An 18,624-nucleotide genomic window follows, 5' to 3' on the forward strand; every position below is an offset into this window, starting at 1 on the left:
AGTTGCCAAATTCAGAACCTGAGGGAAATCTTAGCAACCCAGCATAAAGATGATGCAGTGAGTGTCGCAGTCCTTCCAGCTGTGAAGTGATACAGATTCCAAGCTGCCCCCTTCTGTTGAAGGGGAAAGAGAAGTTGCCACATGTGTGATGGATCCATTTCTTTATGGCAGCCTATCTAGTGTTCTGGCTTGGGGCATGGGCATGTAGCAGAAACTCCTTTGCATAGTAGCCAATCCTCCAAGAGCTTACAGTGCTCTTGGTACAAGGCCTACTGTAAATTCCTGGAGGGTTGGCTACATCAGGGGTGTGTGGTTTAATATTCAAAGGAGTTCCTGCTACAAAAAAAGCCCTGGGCTTGGATATGGACATCAAGTCCTGGTGATGCTCGTGGGCTCCTAATTCTCATAGTAGAGCTTTTCCTGAACCCTCAGGGTTTACCACAACTTCCCCCTTAAGCTACTGGAAAAGTGCCTTATACTGGAAACCTGCTGACTAACAAACATACCTGCATGCCTCCAGCTACCATCCTAAACTTACCAAAGGAACCATTGTATACAGCCAGGTTATAGCCGCATTTGCTCCAGTCCTTCTGACAGAGATTCTCATCTGAGGGATCTAAAACAAACCTTTTTGGAACTAAAATAACCACCTGATGAAGTCAGGAAACCTGGGACAGTCAAGAAACCTGAGTCCAGTGACCCTGGGATAGACTTTGGCTAAATGAACAGATTAATGTTCATTTAGCCAAAGTCACATTAAATAGCAAAGTAAAATATATTCTGAATGAAATGATAAGAGGGAATTCTAAAGGGAATACAGTTCCCTGGAAGGCATCAGTCTTCTTAATCAGCATCACTCCTTCATTGTTTCTCCCATAACCTCTTGTATGCTTCTGGGTGCTTCCCTGGAACAGATGCCCACGTTTGGGGACTTATTTAAAAAGATGAACATGTTGACAACCTGACTCAGAGCTTTAGATGATATGTAATGATCTTACATGAATATTAAACATCATATGTTATAACCAATGTTCCCTCTAAGCTGCAGAATCTTGTGAGCAAAAATTCTACTTTGTGAGCTACTGGCATTAAAGTTGTGTGAGCTACTGCATAAAACAGTGTGCTCTGGGATCATCCTTCCTGAGCTAAGACAAAAATGTGTGAGCTGGAGGGTAAAAATCTGTGAGCTAGCTCACGCTAACTCAGCTTAGAGGAAACACTGGTTATAACATATATGTGTTTCCATGTAAGAACTCCACATGAAAGCTCCAAAGTTCCTAACAGCAACTGCAGTGACAATTTTCTGAACTTGGTCTGATAGAAAGGAGCAAAACTGCTGAAGAGCTTTTTCTCTTACATCAACTCTGTACCTCAGCAGAATTTTCATGATCTACTCTTGTCAAAAGTTGTTGATGTATCTGACTTTATTGAAAGGGAGGGAGGGAAAGAAGGGGAAGAAGAGTACATTTTACCAACTGCATAGCATCTTTGCTGAGGATTGGTTTTTCCTTTCCTGCTCTGTTTCCTTATAAACCTTGGGCTTGGCCAGAGATACGTGCTGAGAGGAAAGAACCAAAGGATTTTTATCCCATGATTTGCCCCTTGTGTCCTCAAACAAGCAATGAGTTCGATGAATACATCTGGTCCAGTTTGTTAGCTTGTTTATTGGCTTATTTATATGGTTTGTGTTATATAGTAAGCCACTTCAGGTAGCTCTAGGAGAAAAGCAGAAAATAAATATACCCATTAGTTTCCAATCTGAGATCATATACCAGAACAGTGAAAGCCATCTCTGTGTTGTATTCAGGCCTACTGTGGCTCAGGAGTCACATGTAGCTCTTTCATATGTACTAGGTGGCTTCCTGAGGTTGAGGAGGAACTTAATGCAGGCTTACTCTCAAGTAACTGTGCTTAGCATTGGAACTTCTGTCAGCCTCTGAGCACTGACTCATAGGTAGGTGACTATTTCTGCCATGTGGGGAAAGAGGGGAAAATAGACAGGCTTGCAAACTCTTCTCCCCCACAGAGGTGACCTAGAGTGGGAAAGAGAGTGCAAGAGCTAAGGAGCCACTGGAAGGAAGAACAGAATTAAAGAGGGCTATGCAGGGTTCCCCCTTAGTTTCATAGCTCTTGTAGGAACTGTATTTACTAATCTTGGTGTCAAGGCAAAGAGAGATGCATAATGATTCAAAACAGTAGTCAGTGATTTATATGGTACATTAGCGTTTCCTTCTCCCACTGATGCCAAAAAATAGTTCCCTAACCTTTCCTTATGCTGGTCTTATGGGAACTGTTATTCTCGGCTTTTGTTTTTTTTAAAAATCTCCTTCTAGCTCATGTGATCATGTTGTAAAGTGCATAGATATGTATTTTATCTTTCTGTGCAAAGAAAGTATTAAGATTTTTAATATAGATGTGTGTGTAATATTTGTTCATGCCTTATGGCTCTCAAACATCTGACATTTATTCTATGTGGCTCATGTTAAGCAAATTTGGACACTCCTGAGCTAGAGTTAAAAGGATTAAAGGAAGTAGTCAGCCCTGGAGTAGATTGACTACCACACCTATGAAAGGCAGATTTGAAACCTGTCTATAGAAGCCCTTCATGTAAATATGGCTTTTTTGTTGGTAAATATCTTCATTATGGCTTTGGAGAACCTCCATCCATCAGGGAAGAATTGACATTTACCAACAAACTCCCCATTTTCAACCCATTCATTCACTGGCAATGAAGGATAGGGGTCTAAGGTCCAGGTGTTGGCCTTAACAACATCCCGAATCTTGTCAAAATTGGTTGAGAAGACCAAGACCCAAAAAATGGACCATACATTTACTTGAGACACCTCTACTGCTCGAGTTAATGTTTAGTTTGCTCCAGATCACAATGAGTCTGAGAGATTTTTCCAGAAAATAATTATACAAAATCATTATTGCTAAAAGTCAGTTCACAATTAATTTGAGACTCTGTCTTTGAAGTCATCAGAGACCTAGCCTAAATAAATGTTTCAGTGTAATGTGGTTGGGGTTTATTACTTGACACATTAGAATGATTTAGCCTTGTTGGCTTTCTGTGTTGAAGTGGAATTGAGGCTTGAAATCTGTGGGTTATGATTTATCCAAGGAGCAACTTTAAAATGTTTCCAAAAAATCTGCTATTTACACCTTTCAGAGAACAGTACTCTTGCCTTTGTCTCCACAACCTCCGTTAATTTTAAAAGGCATGAGCTGACAAAAGAAGTTGCCGTTCACTAGAGGATAGTTTAATTTGTCTATACAGGCTGTCACCCCTTCTGTTCATCTCTTTGCACAACCATCTCCCAAGTGTTCTCCTGTACTAGAAATTCTGTTGGCATGTGAAGGCGTTGTGCCTTGAGCTATTTTCCAACTATAGTTCTTACTGGTGACATGGTGCTTGTGTCTGAAACACAGGATACTGTTGGTATCTTTGCAGAAAAATTACTAAGTTGATCTGGGTTTTGGTAGTGGATGAAGGTCCACTCTTTAGTATCAGTAATCCATTTGTAGGCCATGGACAGATGCTTTGAGACAACTGACCAGGCCAGAAAACACTTGCAGTATTTTAGAGCGAGTATATGCTTGAATTAGGAGGAGCCCCATGGTGCAGATTGGTAAGCTGCAGTACTGCAGTCCAAGCTCTGTTCATGACCTGAGTTCAGTCTCGGTGGAAGCTGGGTCCAGGTAGCCAGCTCAAGGTTGACTCAGCCTTCCATCCTTCTGAGGTTGGTAAAATGAGTACCAAGCTTGCTGGGGGTAAAGTATAGATGGCTGGGAAAGGCAATGGCCAACCACCCCGTAAAAAGTCTGCCACGAAAACAACGTGATGTGACATTACCCCAGAGTTGGAAATGACTGGTACTTGCACAGGGGACTACCTTTACCTTTATATGCTTGAATTATGTTTAATTTAAAGTGATATGAAAGTCTTCTAACAAATAATATTCTAACAGTTTGTCACGTATAAGGTATGTTTGGCTTTGGTTGAAGGAATAGCAGTGTGAAAAGTGAGTCCAAACCCATCCTTCTAGGGTTTCCCTTGGCTTATATTGTTAAAATAATTTTGCAGATTTGAACTTAACTTGCTCAACCCTGATTAATATATAGATCCAAGAAAGAGAGACAGCACATTTTTATATTATTCAGTTCATTTTTTTGTTTTAAGCTTCAAATTTTCAACTAGAAAATATGTTAGAATGGCAGCTTCCATGCTTTATTCTTGGAACTATCAGTCGTCTGTGTACTCCAAATACTTTTCTAGTGTTTTATGAACATTTATTGCTTACTAGGAATTGGCATATGAGTGAGAAAGTAACAGTACCTGTTAAGTAGGTACTGTTTTTAATTATGTACAACTCTAGAATAGAAATGCCTGTGGAACACTTCATGGTTATTTCCTTTCAGGACTTCAAAGATTTTTTAAAAAGTATATGAAATGTGTGCTAAATAAGTTATTGGATTACAGAAATCTTGGATGACAGACACTGACTTTTTATTTTAAAAATTACCTGCTAGTCTCTTTGTAGCCAGAGTAGCAAGGAAAATTCTTCCTGGCTCATGCAAAATTAATTCAAATAGGGCCATGCTGGCCTCCCATTTTTCCTTGGCCCATGAAAACATCCCGACACCCTTCATGGAAATTACTTAGTAAAAAGAATTTATTGAAGAAAGTTCCCATTCATCATTTTGACACCCCACTGCATGGGAATTATGAGCCAAGTTAGCTGGCCCTGTGGATATGTATAAGCTTTTGTTGATCTTAACACTTAAATGAGTTGTCTAGCTTTGCAACCCAACATTAAGTAGGTTTATTATTGCTGAGACAGGCACTTTTTCCACTTGGCAAAAGAGTGGAATTTTTATTAGACATAGTTCAGATAATATTTTCTTTACCTTCAAATTAGTTTTCAAAGTTGCAGTGACAGCACTAAGAAGTATCAACACTTTGCAAAGTATTTTTTTGGCACCATGGTGTTGTACTGGGGGCAGTCATAGGTGGTTCTCTGCCCCCCCCCATTGTTCCTATACATTGCTAGTATCTTGCAGCATACTTTTGCCACCCTGAGATGGGGTGGAAATGCCTTGCCTCTAAAGTGTTGGTAGTACGTACCTGAACAAAAATCTTGGCATTTCATAGAAGACTGTAGGAGGGATGCAAAGTGCTTTCTTAATTTTTGCAGGTCCCAAGTAATGCTGCAGCAAATGAGCCAGCATGATGTAGTGGTTAAAGAGCAATGAACTCTCATCTGGAGAACCGGGTTTGATTCTCCACTCCTCTGCATGAAGCCTGCGGGGGAACCCTGGGCCACTCAGAACTCTTTCAGCCCCACTTTCCTCACAAGGTGCCTGTTGTGGAGAGAGGACAGGAAGGAGATTGCAAGCTGCTTCAAGGCCTCTTAGGATAGAGGAAAGAGGGTTATAAAAACCAGCCCTTCCATCATCATCATCTTATGTATTATTTATTTATTTGGTCGATTTATATTCCGCCCTTTCCCATACGGGCTCAGGGCAGACCACAGTCATGGTAAAACAGTTAAAATACAACAATAAGTTAATAATGTATGAATAAAACATAACTCAAAAAATATACACAGGGGGGCAGGCACATATTTGGGTTGTGTTATAGTAGCACAGTATTCAGGATGCAATATAAGTGCATTCATGAAAATGCAAAAAACCCCAAACCACCTGCTGTGCTCTTTGTGAAGGGAGCGAGAAGCTGGTTTCTCCTTCTCTCCCTTCCCATACATACTGCTTAGTGTGAGACCTGGTAACCTGTTCCTGCTCAGCCCCTGATGGCAGCCACTAGCTGTCCACTTGCTGAAGGGGAGGGCTGACATCAGAGGCTATGATTTCCATGTAGAGTTGAGCCTGGGCACCCCTCATATTTTTTTGGGGGGGGGGGCGGAATGTGGAAAGAGGAACTGCTGTCAGTCTACCAGCAAGAATAGAATCTCTTAATAGCTTCCACCAGTGCTTCCAAACTCATAAGTTTTTCGAACTATTATGTGTGAAGAGTAATATCAATTTGCTTTGAAACCATGCACGGTAGGTAAAGGGAAAAAAAGACCAGGAGGTTTGCTGTGTTCTTCCACAATATCATGCTATCTTTCACCCTTATCCTGCAGCTTTACTGGGTGATATTTTTCACAGCACTAGCAACTGCTGTAAGTAGTCAGGGCTGCTTTTCTTGGGTTTATCAGTGCAGATGGAGGCATGGGCAAGGAGTTCTCTGATTGCTCCCTTGCATGGTCTTTCAGCTTGTAAAGACATGAGTAACATTGTCCATGTAGTATAGCAATTGAATGATCACTCAGCTGTGTGTAATTACCCCAGGCAAACATAACCACTGTTAAGAAACAGAGTGGACTCAGATACTTTCTACTCCTCAATTATTAATTAATTAATTTTATTTATATCCCACCTTTTTCCCCAGTGGGGACTCAGAGCAGCTTACATTGTTCTCCTCCTTTTATCCTCACAGCCCTGCAATGTAGGTTAGGCTGAGAGCATGTGAGTAGCCCAAGGTCACCCAACAAGCTTCCATTGGCATAGTTGGAATTCAAACCTGGGTTTCCCAGATCGTGGTCCAAACTTTAATTGCTACAGCATGTTCTTGCTCTCTTGCTTAAGATCCTCCTTCTGCTTGGTTTAACGCATTTATATTCCTTCTGCTGGTTTAGAAGTGTGGAAATGCTGGTCTACACTTTGACTCATGTTGCTGTGTTTCTTAAACATAATTTGCACCCCTACTTCAAACCCTGGTCCCACACTTCATTAGCAGTAGTCAAAATCAGTGCCCTTGCACAAGTGAATTCAAACTATGGTTAAAGCTGGGGCAGGGAAGTGAGGAATTGGACTGGAAAGGGGAGGAGGAAGGGAGTTCCTGGTCTGCTGTTCGTCTCTCTAAGAGGTAGCAGAGTTTTGTTTCTATGGGCAAGTAAAGTATTGAATAGGCCGGGGAGCCAGGACTCATCCTGTGAGTTGTCTGTTTGGTTATTCCAGTGCAAAGGAGGCCAAACTTGCTTAACATAAGAGCCACATACAATAAATGTCAGATGTTTGAGAACTGTAAGACATGAACGTCAGATGTTGGAAGGAAGGAAGGTAGATAGATAGATGGGGAAGGGAGGGAAGGAAGAGGTGGAAAGAAAGCAACTTTAAATGCATTCTCCAAAGCACCAGCTGGCTTGGCTTGGAGAAGTGATTTAAAGAGACATGCTTTCTCCAAGCCAGCCGATGGGGCAGTGGGGCTTCAAGAGCCACATGTGGCTCCCAAGCCACAGTTTGACCAGTGGAAGGTTTCTTTTCCCTCAGAAGATACAGGTTTGCTCCCAGTAGCATCTTTCGCCCTTTGAATCCTGTGTCAGAACATTGTTGGCTCCTGGAATTAACTGGTTCCCAGCAGCTCTGCTTATCAAGTGCTCTTTGTTTTAAAAGTTCCCTAGTGACACTGAACCCCCGCTTTAAGATTCATTTGTAACCTGTCTTGTATCTAGGATGCCAGTGCCTTCAGGGCACCTGTCATAGCAACCTGTCACACTGATCAGTGTTGCTCATTTTTCTATTTAATATTAAGCTGTTGCGTTCTTAAAAGTAAGGCTGTGGACTGCCAACAGGCTTGAGATCACAGATAGCTTCTTGTATGTACGGATATTTCTTCCTAGAGTTTGGCTTAAGGGATAATCTCTTTGCCATTCATCAACAGAATAAAATGCATTTGATCATGTAATGTTAACGTGGGACAGTTCCATAGCTTCTGAGTGCTTAAAGTTCAAATGTAGCTGTTTTGCTTAACAAGAAAGCTTAATTTTTTTTTTAAAGGTACTAGTTAACCACTTGTTGTGGTAGTGGATGGCAAACCTCTTCTGAAGTTTTGGGTTGGTGGTGCAATAGGAAATATTACAATTTAATTGCATCATTCTTAAAGAAAGACTGGCAGTCTCATCCAAAGCAGAGTTCCATTCTCTGACTTCAGTGGACTTTAAAAGGTATAAGTCTGTTTAGGATTGCATTGTAAATGTCTTTCATCACAGCATGCCTAAGACAATACTTCCAGCCAGGGCCTTTTTGGTAGAAAAAGCCCAGCAGAAACTCATTAGCATATTAGGCCACACCCCTGTCACGAAGCCAGCTGGAACTGCGTTCCTGCGTTTTGTTCCTGCTCAAAATATGTCCTGTGCTATTTCTAAGAGATCTCTAAAGTTTTGATGGTTCCCCTCCTCCCCCATAAATGTACTTCTAGGATTTTAAAGTATTTTGCTTTTGTGTGATGCTTTTGTTTCTGTCCCAAATGCATCATTTCTGAGTTTGAGTGTCTAGACATTAGGCAGAAAGACTTATTTTAGAAGATGTTCAAGCTCAGTTTTGGTAAGATTACATATAACTTCTGCCACTGTGGATTCTATGGAACTTAATCAGGAGCAGTTTGCCAGATTGATTAATTTGAAATATTATTTCTTTTATGCAAAACGTTTCACTATACAGAATAATACAACCAAGGTAGCTGTAGCAATGAACAGAAACTTGTGGCAGTGTCTCTGAATTCAACTGCAAAAACTTTGTTTTGAGTTGTTCCACTTCTCAAGTCCACTAAAGTGCTGGTTTCTTCCAATTCCCTACCTTTTCCAAAGGAAGTCAGTGCCAACAAATTGAATAACACAGTGGCCAACAAGTTTGCAGCTTGAAAGAAATAACTCTGCAGTCAATATATCTAATTCTCTAGGAAGGAAGATTTTTCTGCAAACTTTGGTCTCTCCCAGATTTGCAGGAAAAAAAGACTTACCCCAAATTGATGCGGGGTGGTGGTGGTGGTGTCTTTAATCTCTTCCCAAACAAAGCTTTCCAGTTGTGTGCAGAACAGCAGCTGCAGCACCCAGCTTCACTTTTCCTCAGCAGCCTCCAAGGTAGTGAGGCAGCAATGCTGAAGGTGGGATAGGAGGTGGGATACCCGTTTCCACCCCTACCCATCAGTTTCTGAGGGGGTGCAGGTGGGGGAGCCAGCATCATTATCACTGCAATTCAGATTGAGAAGGAACTGCCACTGCCAGGAGTTCAGCCATTGCCATATTTCCTCATAGAGGTGGTGGGACAGCAGGCAGGGGAGAAGCAACCAGCGGTGCGAGAAGGATTCATTCCCTGCCAAGCTGTCAAAAGAGGAGCTGCCCCTGCTGTGGGAATTGCCTCTGCCTCCCCCCACAGTACCCACCATATACCTCCCTGCCATAGCTGCATGGGGTGGAAGAAGCAGCAGCTATGCCAGCTCAGTCCTTTTGTCTATTTTGGGGGGTGGAGGACTCACTTCTTAACATGCTTTCCAATGCTGGTGCTTGAAATGGACCTGTCTTTTTTAGTAGATTGACTGCTTCTTCCTGCCTCTTGCCCAGTTTTCTGCTTTGCGCCATGTGATCCTGTCTGGCACTAGCAAACATTTCATTCTAGCAGAAGCTTTCATGAGACCACTGTAGAAGTGGTCTTCTCTGGCTGTTTTATGGTGAAATAAAAATTTGTTAAGATGGGATCCAAATAAGTGATAGGGATGGTGGTGAGAGAAAGACAGGGAGGGAGAGAGGGATAAAAGTAGGGAGGGAGAAGAAGAAAAAAGAGGAATGACAGTAGGCATGAGGAGGGAGAAAGAGGGAGACAAATGAAGAGGAGGTAGGGGAAGGTGAAAGAGAAAAACTGATAGAAGTAGGACGAGAGGGGAGGAAGCAGAGGTGGAGGGAATGGATGGCTGTTCCTTTAAGTTCCTTGTGGGTCCCTGCTTGTAACAATATATAATTACCGCAACAGTACCAATTATAGTAAATTTAATATCCCCCTTTACTAATTAACTTTTCACATACATAATTTTCCACCTGCTTTATGCAAGGTGTTTAGAGACCAGAACATTTTATCCCGTTCCCCAGCAAAACTTACTCTTCCTTTGCTGCTAACTTCTATTCACTGACGCTGACCTAATGGGTCTAACCCAGTTCTTGGGGATTATGTAGCATTCCACTCCTGCATATACACTCACAAGGTGGACCTTGAGAATTAATGGAGCAGGATGAAATCTGATTTTTTTTTCTTTCTCCCCTCCCTTCTTGCTGCCATCTTTTCTCCATCCCCCTAATTGCCTCTTCTGCTACACTTGCTGTGTACTACGCTTCCTCATCTGAGCTAGCTCTCAATCCTTGTGCTGAATAAATAACAGGCTGCTGCATTGGTCCAGACCTTACCAGTTGGTTTCCTTTCCTTTTTTTTTTTTGGGGGGGGGGGGATGGGGGGCGTGTCTAGTCAAAATGTTGAATTGTGTTTATTGGATATTCCTTTGTATTCCATAGCAAACTAAATCTGTGGGACCATCAAACATGCGGCCTGGGGGCCAAATCAGGCCCTTGGAGGGCTCCTATCAGACCCCCCGAGCAACTGCCTCTTGTCTGCTTCCTTCTCCCTCTCTCTTGCTTCCTTCTGCATAACACCTTGCTTTACACAAGGCTTGCTCAATTGCACAGGAGCTACAGAGCAAAACCTCAATTTTCTCCATTGGTTGAGGCTTCTCCCCTTCCTGGTCCCCTGGGGAGGGAGGGAAAGAGCCAGAGCTTCCTTTGCCCAGTTCCCTGGATCCCTGGGAAAAATACAAATAAAGCACCTTTAAGACCAACAAGTGATAATGTTTTAAGCATGTTTTATCATAAGGTGTTTTTGTTTTAGTCGTGTTTATCTGTGTCCTTTAAAAAGTTTATATCTCTGCTACCTAATCTTAAATAGTTACACACATGGCCTGGCTTGACATGGCCTGGCCCGGCAAGGTCTCATTTATTTCAGATCCAGCCCTCAACAAATGAGTTCGACACCCTTATGGCTAGTCATTCTTAAGTTCTTAACATGACTCCATGCTACATGGGCAAAGGAAGCATACTAGAAGTATCCTTCATCCTGTTATTCATTCTTACATTCAACCAGCAAGGGGGTTATAGAAATTATGCCTTATTCTTCAGGTGTCTGTAACCCCCTTGCTGGTGGAATGTAAGAATGAATGATAGGATGAAGGGTACTTCTGGTATGCCTCCTTTGCTTATGTAGCGTGGAGTCATTCCTTGTACTTTTCACATTATCTAATGGTAATTTATTTCCACAGGTTAATCTTAGAATGTATTGAGCTTTACATCAGTTTATTTCTGTGTGCATTATAAATATTTCTTATTTTAAAAATGTATTGTGGCATCTGCCTTGCATGCCCACGGATGACAACATGGTCCTTTAAATGAAACATAATGCTGTGTCAGGTCCAACTCAAAATATTCTTAAACCAAAAGTATGATGAGGGCATAAGCCACTAATGAAACAAAGTCCCCTCAACATCATGTAAGACACACAAGTGAAAAAATGAAAAGTCACCCAATGCTATCATTAAGTAGAGTCAGTTTGATATATTGGTTAAGTGTGTGGACTCTTATCTGGGAGAACCGGGTTTGATTCCCCACTCCTCCACTTGCAGCTGCTGGAATGGCTCTGAGTCAGCCATAGCTCTTGCAGAGCTGTCCTTGAAAGGACAGCTTCTGTGAGAGCTTTCTCAGCCTCACCAGATGTCTGTTGTGGGGAAGGAATTAAAGGAGATTGTAGGTCACTCTGAGATTCAGAGTGAAGGGCAGGGTATAAATCCAATATCCTCCTCCTCTTAAAACTACTGTAATGAAGTTCACATGAGTCTGCCCTTTGTGATTTTTGGTAGCTTTAGCTAATGCAGAACATGGCAGCTCACCTCATGATGGTCCTTTGATGGTCAAGCCTTAAAGTGTGTTATACTGCTGTGTTGGTACTGCCTTCCTGTCAAGCATGTAATGAGACGTTTTATTGTGAGGAAGCATAAGGGCAAACAGGGAGAAGGGAAAGCTATCACAAGTCAACTTGTTAAAAGCCACCCCCCATACTCATCTAATGTGCTTAAAGTTGCTTTATTTATTAACTTAAATTGGATTGGTTTTTTAGTTCCAGGTACCCAAGAGCTCTTGCAGGCCTCATATTGCAGAGTGACCACTGATTGGTATTCATTAACAAAGGAGATTACATTTCTCCATGGTAGCATTATCTGACTAAAACAATTTTTGCACTGCATAAATAAGGAGATATAACCTCATTAGTGGCACTATCAGTGTCTCATGTGGTGGCATGGTAGGTACCTCTTAAGGCCTCTGAAGGAAGGTGATGATAATGAAGAAGATAAAAATGAAGAAGAATGAAAAAGTGGAAAGATGAAATTTTGAACTGATAGTATGTGTTAAGGTGATGGTAAAAAAAAGGAGTCCTTTTGGACATTTTGCATTATCAGAAAATAGCTGCTTTAGTGTGAAATGGTGACTCAAAAGCAGTAGTGGAGAAAGAGTGTTCCTGGGGTGTTAGCAGTTGCCCTACAGCCAAGTTTTTGAAAAGCCTATTTAAAAATTAATATTGAATTGTTTTTAAAAAGCATCTTGAAGTTTGATGTCATGTTGGTTATAAAAAGTCATCTTTGTTATTTTTAGCCTGCATCATGTGTGTTGATATTTAAGTTTTTCATTTTGGGTTTATATGAGGGTTTATTATATATATATAGGAGAAATTCAGAAACTGGACTTTGTGAGATTCCTTTAATAGAATATGTCAGTTACACCAATTTCCTGTTATATGGAGTGAAATCTCAAGTAGATGGTCTTGGGTTTTTATGGAAGTTTTATGAGGAAAGGCAGTTTTTCTTTTGGAATGATTCAGAAACAAGGCTTTATGCTTCTTTGGGTGATTGGACTGAGCTAACATGTTTATATAATCAGTGTGTAACAGATCTTTCCCCTTGCACATGTTAGGCTTAAAGGACCTCAAGGCGGCGTCCAAATTAACTTTAAAGCATTATAGAGAATAGTCTTGAGAATGATAATAATAAATAGCATCTAGAATAAGACATTGATAATAAAAACAACTGAGAAATATTAAATGCCAAGACCTAAAAAAAAATAGCCTAAAACCAGTGAAAGAAAATACATAGAAACACAGCCTAAATTGTGTTCAAATGTTTCAGTTGAATAGAAGGGGAAAATGTTTCCATTTAAAACTAGACAAGTGTGGGGCCTGCAAGGACTCAAGGGGGAGGATCTCATTTCCCCATTCCCTCTCTTCCTCTTTCTTATTTCTCTTTGTTTTCCCAGTGTCTGCATCCTCTCCTTATTCTGTTTCTCCCTTCTTCCCACTCACCTGCCTTTCCCCTAGAAGTCTTTACTGCCACCTCCCACACACACTTTTGCTCTTCCCTTTTATCCTTTATATAGGAGCCTTGTGGCACAGAGTGGTAAGCTGCAGTACTCCAGTCCAAGCTCTGCTCACGACCTAAATTCAATCCCTGTGGAAGCCAGGTTCAGGTAGCTAATTTATGGTTGATTCAGCCTTCCATCCTTCTGAGAGCTTGCTGGGAGTAATTTGTAGATGACTGGGGAAGGCAATGGCAAACCACCCCGAACAAAAAGTCTGCCAAGAAAACGTTGTGATGTGACATCACTCCATGGGTCAGAAATGACTTGGTGCTTGCTCGGGGAACTACCTTTACCTTTTATCCTTTATGCTCCTCTCTCCTTCGTTTGATGCTGTCCTGTGCTCTTACTATCTGAGGCTTGTAATTCTCAGCAATGTTGGTTGGGGGTTGCCTAGGAATAACCCCCCACCCAGGGCCACAAAGATCTCACAGCATAGTCTTGTGAGCTCTTAGTGACATTCTCTTAAAGAAGCAAGTGATAGCTTCTATGATTTTATTAGCGGGGGGGGGGGGTTAGGAGAAAGACAGTGTACTGACCCTAGTATGGAAAACAGGATTGGATCTTCCTCTCTTCCACATGAAGCCTGCTGGGTGGCCTTGGGCTAATCATAGTAAGACAGTCCTCTTCCGGCAGGCCTATGATATTAACTGACAATGTAAAATATCCTGGATGAAAAATGTATCTATAGGCCGCCGGTTTTTATTCTATCTTTTTTACTAAATTATGATTTAATGGTATTTTAATTGTTTAAACTGAAATTGTTTTAATTATTGTGTTGTAAGCCGCCCTGAGACACCTAGGTGAGAAGGGCGGGGTATAAATCTTAATATATATAAATAAATAAATAAATAAATAGTTCTTTCAGAATTCTCAGCCCCACCTACCTTAGAAGTTGACTGTTGGTGGGAGCGGAAGGGAAGGTGATTGTAAACCGCTTTAAGACTCCTTAAGTTAGAGAAAGTGAGGTATAAAAATCTACTCTTCTAACCTTTTGGTGCATTTTGTTTTGACAGTTCTTATTTTTTGCAAACCCAGGCCTCCCCCCAAGTTTGTAGAAAAGACTCCCTATTTTGTACATGATCCCACTTTTTTATATATATATATATATATACTCTATTGTTCAGGTAAGTATAAAAGGCAGGGAACCTGCAGGGACTTGTAGGGGAGTGGTATGTCAGTTCTCCTCCTCTGTTATTTCCTCTTTCTCATTCCTGAAAGGCCCTATAACCGCTCTCTTCTTCCTGCCTCCTTCTCCTCTTCACACAGACTAGTCAACCTGCTTTTATCTGACCCCCTTTGGTTTCCCCTCCTTTCCCATCTCTGGTAGCCTCTTCCTGGAAAAAAATCTGAATGAGTTACACAGTGCTGGTCGCTGGGCCCAGTGCAGTTGGGTGATGGAGAACCCACAAGGACTTACATTGGGCACCTCATTTTCCCCTATATCCTCCTCATCACATTTATTCCCTCTTTCCCTCCTCTTGGCCACCCCCATAAATTCACCTTTCAATGCTTCCTTCTCTGGTTCTTTCTCACCAGTCTCTGTTTTATTCACCCTATCTTCAGCTATATTTATTATTTATTTACTTCATTTACTCCCCACCTTATCCATAATTCCCTGTAACGAATACTGATGTAGGTTAAAGCAGAAAGTGCCATATCAGGATTACAGCTGGACATCAAGAGGACAAAAGTAATGACTAGTGAAATATTGCACAACTTTAAGGTTGATGATGATGAAATTGAAATTGTTCAAGATTTTCTATTCCTTGGCTTCCATCATCAACCAAGACTGCACCCAAGAAATCAGATCGGGAAGGACAGTCAGGAAGTAGCTAGAAAAGAATCTTAAATGTAAGGATGTGTCACTGGCAACCAAGATCAAGATAATTCATGCCTCAGTATTCCACAATAATATATATGGGTGTGAAAGTTGGATAGTGAAGAAAGTTGATAGGCAGAAAGCAGATTCCTTTGAAATGTGGTGTTGGAAGACCTTTACAGTTGCTGTGGACTGCCAAAGACAAAGAAGTGGGTTATAGATCAAATTATGCCTGAGCTCTCCCTAAAAGCTAAAACAACTCAACTGAGACTATTGTACATTGGTCACATTATGGAAAGATAAGAATCACTGGAAAAGACAACAATGCTAGGGAAAGTTGAAGGTAGCAGAAAAAGAGGAAGTCCCAACCCAATCAACATGGATGTACCTCAATCAAGGAAGCCACTGCCCTCAGTGTTCAAAACCTGAGCAGGACAGTTAAAGACAGGATGTTTTGGAGGTCATTAATTCATAGGGTTGCCATAAGTCAGAAGGGGCTTGATGGCATTTAACACTCATGTGGGTCCTTTGTAGTGCTAATTATTTAAATATGCATTAAATGCTGTTTTAAATGTTTTAATGTGTGATGTCTTGGGTGACCCTATTTGGGTAGAAAGTGGGCGTATAAATGCTGTAAATAAACAATAACTGATAAATATCTTTTCAGTTATGCAAATTGGCCCTGTTGATTACTTGCTCTAAATTTTGATGCAGTTTGGCTTCTTAATTGTAAAAGGCAGCTGATCCCTACTGTAGCCCCTTCCTTCCAGGAATAGATCTTGATGGCCCTGTGATCTAAGCAGGGAGGAACCTGATGCAGTTCAGACTCAACTATTATTCCATTGGTTATAGAACAATTGTTTCCCCTTACCACCTTCCTGAATTCATTTGACAGATGGGACTAAACTCACAAGAGTGTAGAGTCCTGCTCTCCATCTTAGCAAGTTTTAGTAGATTGACAAGTATATTTTGAGCTCCCAGCTCTCTTTCAGTGATAACCATAATATAGAAACACACATCTGTGGACATTTTAAAATGGAGCCATTACTCTGTTATTAACTTTGTATGCAATGCATATGGTAATAGCTATGCATGATATTCAGATTATCTAATGGATTTTATAGAATGTATTGCTTTAAGTATGTACATACAAAGGTAGCTGATCTTTTAGTATCTTCAACGTTAGAAAAGAATTCATTAAAAAGGCAAACCTTATAATGTTTTAAAATTCACTGCTGAATCCCTCAAAAGATTAGAGGAAGCCTTAGATCTCTGCTATGATGGAAACTCTTAGTGCCTGAGTTTTAGAAGCAAGATCTGTGAATCTTACTTATGGCAAAGTAAGGTTACTGTAGAGGCAGAAAGTCAGTGAAGAGGGGTTTTTTCCCTCTGAAAAGAGATGCAGAAGGAAACAATCTTAATCTTGCTAAACAGCTCATCAGTATTTCCTTTGTCAATACATGCTTTTGTTGAATAATGATTTGAAAGGATCCATTTACATGAAGAAGCTTCTGTGTTCTTTTCCATGTATCTCCCCCCCTTGGTGTTTTCTGGTTTCCTTCATGACTTTCTTCTTGTGGGAAATTGTTGTTTGTCCTTGAAATTAAATTGGCACGATGTAGTTTGCAGTCCTGCACACACTTAACCTGAGGTTGTACTGAGGTTGAGGATTTACTTCTGAATTTAGAATTGTTCCGAGATGTTTAGGATTGTTCCTGGATGGCCCAGGCTAGCCTGATCTCATCAGATAGTGAAAGCCAAACAGGGGTCAGCCTTGGTTAGGATTTGGATGCGAGACCACCAAGAAACTCCAGGGTTGCTAAACAGAGACAGGCAATGGCAAACCACCGCTGAATGTCTCTTGCCTTGAAAATCCCATGAGAGGTTGCTGTAAGGTGGCTGCAACTTGATGGTACTTCCCACTACCACCCAGTGGTTTGTTCAGGCTCTCTTTATGCTCTGCTCTAAGGGCATGTAGGGTTGTCAACCTCCCGATGGTGGCTGGAGATCTGCTGTTACATCTGATCTCTAGACAATAGAGATCAGCTCACCTGGAGAAAATGGTAACTCTTGAAGGTAGACTTTATGGCAGAGAGTCAGTTTGGTGTAGTGCTTAAGAGAGCAGACTGAGTTTGATTCCCCATTCCTCCACATGCAGCTGTTGAGTGACCTTGGGCAAGTCACAGTTCTTTCAGAGCTGTTCTCTCAAGAGCAGTTCTTTCGAAGCTCTCTCAACCCCACCCACCTCACAGAAGAGGAAGGGTAGAAGATTGTAAGCTGCTCTGAGACTCCTAGTGCAGAGTGGGCTATAAATCCAATTTCCTCCTCCTCCCCCTCCCCCATTGATGTTGCTACCCTTTCCAAACCCCACTTTCCTTCATCCACACGCCCCAAATCTCCAGGTATTTCCCTATCCAGAGCTGGCAATGCTAAGGGCATGGTTATTCCTTGGCTCACTTTGCACTTGGATATATATGAATGATTTCTCATTCCATACCCACTCCTCTGTGCTTTGAGAGAAGGCAGGCTTCTAGCCTACTTTAACTCCACTCATGAGTTTCTTGGAGAAAGAAAGGGTACAAATATAGAATGACAAATATATAGGGTTGCCAAGTCCAGTTCAGAAAATATCTAGGGACTTTGGGGGTCGAACCAGGAGACTTTGGGGGGTGGAGCCAGGAGATATTTATTTCTTGGATTTATATCCCGCCCTCCCTGCCGAAGCAGGCTCAGGAGTTGGGGTGGAACCAGGAGTAAGATTGTGACAAACACAATTCAAAGGGAGTTCAAGCCATCACATTTAAAGAGACCGCACACCTTTTAAATGCCTTCCCTCCACTGGAAATAATGGATAGAGGCACCTTCTTTTGGGGCTCATAGAACTGGACCCCCTTGTCCAATCCTTTTGAGGGAGGGTATTTTGATGAGAAGCAGTGGATGCTATGTTGCACATTTGGTACCTCTACCTCAAAAAACAGCTCCCCCAGAGCCCCAGGTACCTGTGGATCAATTCTCCATTATTCCCTATGGGAATCGGTCTCCAAAGGGAATAATGGAGTGCCCAGCAGACATTTCTCTCTCCCCCCCCCTGCTTTCTGATGACCCTGAATCGGGGGGAGGGCCTCCAAACTGGGGGATCCCCTGCCCCCACCTGGAGAGTGGCAACCCTACAAATATAAGACATGTCCATACGATTGGATGTATTGATGTGGTCTCTCTCAGTACCCTGGTACATATGCACTGAACACATGGGGAGGGAGGGGAGTATGAACATGCTCCTGCCTTGCCTCCTGCCTATCTGGATCAAGTATTATGTTTAGCAAAAGCTGAAGATAAAAGAAGACCTTTTTTACCAGATAGAGTGGTTACTGTGTCAGGCTACGAATGGAAGACCCAGGTTCGAGTCTTCACTTGCCTGTGGAGGTTTACTTTGGATCAGTCTCCTTCTGTCTGCATAACCTGTCTCATTGTTGTTAGGATCAAATGGGAAGTGGGGGATGGAAAACAATGTTGTAAGCTGCTTTG

At 41.7% G+C, this 18,624-nt stretch overlaps 1 protein-coding gene across 2 annotated transcripts in view; it reads left to right on the forward strand.

The window, feature by feature from the left end:
* KIAA1549 (KIAA1549 ortholog) overlaps window positions 1-18,624 on the forward strand; it is a 177,063-nt gene that overhangs the window by 13,090 nt on the left and 145,349 nt on the right. The window lies entirely within an intron of this gene.

Source organism: Heteronotia binoei, chromosome 8, assembly GCF_032191835.1.
Source record: "Heteronotia binoei isolate CCM8104 ecotype False Entrance Well chromosome 8, APGP_CSIRO_Hbin_v1, whole genome shotgun sequence".
In the NCBI taxonomy this organism is placed as follows: Eukaryota; Metazoa; Chordata; class Lepidosauria; order Squamata; family Gekkonidae; genus Heteronotia; species Heteronotia binoei.